Below are 6,490 nucleotides of genomic sequence, written 5' to 3' on the forward strand. Positions count from 1 at the left end.
CAACATCTGGATCTGCTGGAAAGACCTGAAAATATGACGACTTTCTGTTGAATCACAGACTTTATGTTGCTCAGCTGTAACTCTCAGTTCAAACATGAGAACTTAAAATAATCACACAACTTTACTTTCTCTGTATTTGTGTCCTGACTCCACCGCGTCACTGTCTTCTCAAGTAAAGAGAAATCTGACGAGTCACAGTGACGCTCTGCTGAGTCATGTCGACAGTCCAGACTGCTGAGTCCAGGACGGTCAGCGATGATGAAGGTGTGAAGGATTTCCTGTTCCTGTGACTCCTCGTGTTGATGATGAACTGCATCTTATACAGATCTGAAAAGAAATCTTGTCTTTCTGAGTTCACTGCTGAGTTTTTGAAATGCTTAGAGTAGAAATACACTTAGAGATACATGCTGCTCTAAAAAAGCTACACATTAAACTGTCATTCAGTTTAATGTGTATGAAGAATGTGAGATTTGTTATTTAGAAAGTTAGATGATGTTGAACCACAGAGCAGCTCCGGCGCTCGTCTCTTTAAAACTGCTGTGGTCCCTCGTTAAATCTGTGCTGGTGTTAGCAGCTGAGCTAAATCAGTTCTTACATGCCAACTCTCCATGGAGTGACACAGTGACAAAGTGTGACGTCATGAAGTCATGGAATTAACACCGAGACTACTGATGAGGCGTTTCAGGAGCAGGTTTTCTGTTGGAGAGAGGAGCTTCAGCCTGAGTGAACTTTAGCTCTTTTGACGTTGAGGATCTTCTACATGCAGCAGAACAAATAAAACATGTGGAAGGAACAGGAAAAAAAGACAAAAAAGCACGATACGTTTGCCTTAAACACCCTAATATGTCTTCCCACAAGTCATTTAAAGGAACGTCGAGAACCTCCGAGATCTCCAACCTCTTAAGGAACCTTTGGAATCCTTCTCCAGGGCCTCACCGACCTCCCAGCTCCTCAACACAGAGACTCTGTGTCCCCGACTGACTGATGACACCTGTTGTCTCCAACCAGCTGCTGAATTCAGTCTGTTTCAACCTCACACACACACACACACACACACACACACACGCACGCACAGAGTTTATGCTGAGTCAGCAGAACTCTCTGCTGTATAAACGGACAGTAAATCCGTCCCACTGAGAAGAGATGCGAGGAAACGAGGAATGACATGTTTCCTCTGAAGCTTCTGGATCAGCTGTTATTCAGCTTGAACAGCTGTTTGTCTGAACACACTGTGCTGATACACAGGGAGGCAGAGACAGAACCAGGATGTGACCCTGAACTGGACCGTTTGATGTGGCTGATAACAAATTTAAGCTCGACTCTGAATTCTTTTCTCACCCTGAGGACTCAGATCAGACGAGCGGACAGATGTAATCGCCTCTGTGATACGTTCCATCTGTGTGTCAGAGGAGATTCTCAGCCTGCAGACTGAAACTCACCTCCAACTGTGTGTGTGTGTGTGTGTGTGTGTGTGTGTGCGTGCGTGTGTGTGTGTGTGTGTGTGTGTGTGTGTGTGTGTGTGTGTGCAGCAGGTGGGAATCCTCATCAGTTGCTTGACTTCTAGAAGTTTTACTGTCTTCGTCCAACATTGTCCATGAATCCTCAGAATGACGTCATGGACAGTGAAGAGACGCATCATGAGATCTCTGAGTCCACTGAGTTCAGTCGATGATTAATGATCTCCGTCTGTAGGTCAGGATCAGTCGAGTCTCAGACATGTTCCTCAGGCAGGTCACGTCTCTCTGAGCGCTCGGCCATAACAAATAGTTTCAGTTTCATGACTTACCAGCCTGTTATCACTCCGGAGGCGTCAGATCCAGCATCTCAGGCTGAAGGTGTCACTTCTTGACTAGCTGCTATGTTAGTGAACGTACGTAATGACGTGACCTCTGTAACTTGGGTTATTTCAGCCTAAAGTATGATCTGCTCCCCCAGCGAGTCATTTTTTGTGTCTCGCCCAAACCAAGTAGTTTATTTCTTTTATTCAACAGTGGCTGTATTATTTTGAGCGTTTGACTGGATGCTGCATTAAACCTTTTCCTGCTAACCTGACCGCGTGACCTTCACACCCAAAGCTGACGGGGGTACGCAGGGCGTCATCTTCTGTAGCATCAGGCCTCCGACTGAGCTGCCCAGTGTGACCCCAGTGAAACCAGTGAGGATCACTCTGATTCACTGTAGCTGCTGAGCTAACAGTGTTAGCATGCAGCCTGTCTGAAGTGTGTGTGTGTGTGAATAACATCAGTTTAGATGAAGTTTGTGCTCTTTGGTTATTTAAACAAGTCTGATTAATCCAATTAAGTGTCTAATTGAATAATAACAACTGTAAAAACAACAGTAACGACAGTGATGATAGAAATAATAATAACAATAAAACCCGACTGCATTAACAACAGCAGGAGGTGAACAGCGGCTGTATGTGTTCCGTGCTGAAAGCTCTGACAGCGTTCGCTGAATGAAGGTTAGATCATGAAACAGCGTCCTGCTCTCTGATCTCATGTTTGAGGTATTTGAATAGAAGCAGTCAGTCAGTGATTTCCTGGGACGGCCGGCTGAGTGTCCCGGGGGAGATGTGAGCGGAGACTCTGTGGACTGAACGGGGGATTTCCATCGTTGATATCTGGTGAAAGTGTCATCATCTGTCCAACGGTGCTCTGATTCTCAGGAAACAGGAAGCAGCAGAGAAATCAAATGATGATCACTGACATGGCGTCTGCTTTACATGACCACGTCTGATAGTAAATGTGTCTTCATGTTGTGTTTTACTCTAGTTTAATGTGAATTACAGTCGTCCATTAACTGTTCTCTGTAATGAACCACTTCTCTGAGAGGAACAGAACACCTCAGCAGCTGCAGCTCCACAAACGTTCTGTGGACTGAAACACTTCACCTGAGTTTCATCAGCATGGAGGAGATGATGACTCCATAAATCCTCAACAAAGACGCTCCTCACATGTGCAGAACCTGCCTTGGAAACATCACGTTTTTAAGTTTTCTTCAGTATGACAGTGATCCAGTGATATCTGTCTGTACATCCACCACTTCACTGCTAACAGGAATTGCTAACAGCTGATTCTGGAAAGTTTTAGTAGAATTAAAGTTGTTTTTTTTCCTTTTTTTCTGTTTTGAATCAGTCCCGAGCTACTGAGGTCATTAAAGAGATGCTGCATCTCTGTTTGAAACTTGGGGGATGATGACTGGATATTAAAACGTTTTCTCCTCCAGAACTCTGAGGTTATATTTTTAGTCATAACGTTATCAAGCGTCTGTAACAACAGCATGAAACTCTCTTGGTGAAGTCCGGCCCTGTACTGCCCCCACCCATCCAGCTGAGCCCCCACGGGACGCCATGACGGAACCCCCCCGTAACACCACCCAGCCTCCACCCTGCAGGGTTTCCTGAGCGTTGTCTTCCTCCTGACGCTGAGTGGAAAGTGAAACGGACCACCAGCAGATGAAGCTGCGACCACAGAGCAGCGCTCACTTTCAACAAACAAACAGTTTGACACAATAGATTTTCTGCTGCTGTGGTTCAGAGACGCTGAGCGACGCGTCACACGTCACCACTGATGTGTGGAGGAGGTTCAGTGATATAACAAGAACATTATTTAAATTTCCATTGTTTTACACCCAAAATGTTCTCGGGACTGTTTAAGAAATACAGAATAACTAAACCAAATATGTATATGATATATAATAAATATGATATTATGCACCAGACAAACAGTTGCTCTTCATGCAGAATGGTTGATTTTATATAATACACATTATATTATCAGATGATAAATACTGACATGTTGAGTTGGATCATTATGGAGGACCTAAACTGCAAAATAAAAAAATAAAAACAAAATAAATAAGTAAATGTTTCAATGGAACGTGATTTATTTACTGAGACAATTTTATTTTTCTTAAGATGTTTGTCAGTTTCAGATCATCACTTAAACGCTGCAGCTGGTGAAGGTGGAGTCAGTTTTATATACTGCTGCGTAGTTTCACCTTTATTCTATCTTAACCTCTGAAAAATATTATGATTGTTATTTGTTGGTTTTATTTTGTAGATTAATCTGAAACATAACTGAAGTTATCAGATATTTGTTGTGGGTCAAAAAGCACATAATTAACAAGAACTATAAACAAGCAGAACATTTTAAAATTTAAGTAAAGTACAAATACCACAAAAATGCACTTCAGCGTAGAACTTGAGTAAAGTTACTTTCCACACTGCTGAGAGGAGCTTTAAGTGCATCTGCAGCAGGATCACACAGGCGATGGAGGACTTCTGACATCTGAGGGGGAATTTCCCCTCGAAACAACAATCAAAAAGAGAAAAACAAGACGTGGCCAAAGAAAGAAACGTGCTGTTAAATCTGGAAAGTCTGAATGTGTCACAAAGCAGAAATCATGATGTGTGAGTAACGGGTGAGTCACGGTGTCTCCCCCCTCAGCTCTCCACGCTCCGCTCAGCCCGTCAGAACATCGACTGTCAGAGTTCTGCAGAAACACTGATGTTGTTATTCAGCTAAACACTGTTAAACATCACGACTGTCCACGAGAGTCTGCGCTCAGTTCAAGTGTCCGTAAGAACCGCAGGACACGCAGGCGTCATTGGTTTGAACAACAGATAACTGATTTTCAAAAATATTGAAAGAAGGTGTTATAAATATAATCTGCGCCCACAAAATAAACATTAATTTAATTATAACTTTGGAGGTCTCACTCACTGGAGCTGATTAGAAATCAAACTTGAGGAACAAACTTCTGATTGTGTTGAGCTGAAGCAGCTCGTGGACCTGAAGAAGTCCTGAAGCCTCCTGAGACGTCAGCAGGGACGCCATGTTTGTCCAGAACCTGAACAGAATCCAGAGTAACACAGGGTTACAAAAACAAGAAGAAGAAGAAGAAGAAGAAAGAAACGTACTTATTATAAGTTGCTTTGGACAAAAGCGTCTACTAAATGTAAATGTAAAGAAAATGAAAAACAAGTTTAGTTTTCAGCTGCAGCACAGAGAAAGTCAACACAGATCAGATCATCATCAGTGAATTCAGCCTGTTGATTCTGACTGACTGTTGATGTTTTAATGTCTGTCGTACAGCTCGTAGTTTCTGCTCTCACTGTTCTTCATCAGCGACGATGATTTTCCACTCGTCACAGCAGAGCTGAAGAGACAGAAAGTGAAAGCAGTGTAAGAGATTTTTGTGAAAGAACATCAAACAGCAGCTAAAAATACTGCAGAGTTTCCTGAGCTTCAAACGCACCACCTGCTGTATTTCTGAGAACTCCAGCTGCTGTGCAGAGAAACTTCTCCTGCTGCGGTTTCTGACATCGACTCTGTTTGTTCTCGGCTCAGGTGAGACTGAAGACAAACTGTTTCCTGCCGACGCTCGGGGAGATTATTCTGCACGTGCTTAGACTTTGTTTGACTTCATGTTGAGGGCATGTGTTATAAAAAATCACTTTATTCTTACATCAGTGAACAAAAGATCACAGCCTGACTCCACCTGACTCCCAGCTAATCAGAAAAGAGGTGGAGCTGAAGCAGCTTCACCAAGCTAACAAGCAATCAGCGTTCACACATGAAGATAAGTGAAGTTATCAGTGTTTAGCCTCATCAGAGCCTCAGTTTCTTTCTGTCATCCTGCGCTGTCTTTTCTTTCTCCACCTCCTCTCTGCTCGTACTTTTCCCTCCATTTAGCAGTTTAATAAAGAAAAACGGAACATCACTTTGGATTTCAGCTCCTCTGTGCTCTCCTCCGCTCCAGGTGTTTTATTCTTCCAGTAGCTCCAGCAGCTGTCTGCAGGTTAAATATGTGAGAAATTCAGTTTAAAATAGTTTAAAACAACTAAAATTATAAACCGAACATGAAGAAATAACAGTTTAGACAGTATGTGGAAGATGTCTTTGTAAGTATTGGAGAGACATTGATTGATGTCAACATGCTAACCAGCTAGCACCTGCTCAGTTTATACATCAAGAGATGAAACTCTACAACACTCAACACTACAAACACAGTCACAGAGGCCAAATCCCTGATGATGCAGGACTTTAAGCCTTAATATGAGTTGAATTGCTGAGGTCTATAAAAGTTGTCTTGATTGGGGGAATTATCTTTGGAAACAAAACCTTGTATACATGTTTATTTCTGCAACATTTTTGTCTCGGCCGTCAGAGGAGCTGGACGCTGCAGTTTGGTTTCCTCCCTACGACGACTTTGTCCTTCTGATGTCTTCACTCCCGATACAATAACAGCGTCCACAAGAGGCTGCAGATGCAGTATAATGTAAATATGGGTCATAATAAGCTGCTTGCACAAATGAGCTGTATGGCCTCGTGCTTGTGACGGCCTGCACCTTGCATAGCGCTGTCATCTGTATTTGTGGATTTGTTACAAGAAACACATGCCATTCTGCCTAATGGTTTATGACTAAACATGAGCAGAATGTAAATATGTCCGCATGTATTTGCAGTAGAGGAGGATGACCGTTGGC

At 42.9% G+C, this 6,490-nt stretch overlaps 1 long non-coding RNA gene across 1 annotated transcript; it reads right to left on the reverse strand.

Annotated features, from left to right (window-relative positions):
- Nucleotides 1-3,936: 3,936 nt before the first annotated feature.
- Nucleotides 3,937-5,771, reverse strand: LOC119010703. The gene is made up of 3 exons (XR_005072038.1): nt 5,260-5,771; nt 5,069-5,160; nt 3,937-4,851 (listed from the first exon to the last, which is right to left on the reverse strand). It is a non-coding gene; the product is annotated as an uncharacterized LOC119010703 (long non-coding RNA).
- Nucleotides 5,772-6,490: the final 719 nt, after the last annotated feature.

The sequence above is a fragment of the Acanthopagrus latus genome, chromosome 21 (genome assembly GCF_904848185.1).
Source record: "Acanthopagrus latus isolate v.2019 chromosome 21, fAcaLat1.1, whole genome shotgun sequence".
Taxonomy (NCBI): domain Eukaryota; kingdom Metazoa; phylum Chordata; class Actinopteri; order Spariformes; family Sparidae; genus Acanthopagrus; species Acanthopagrus latus.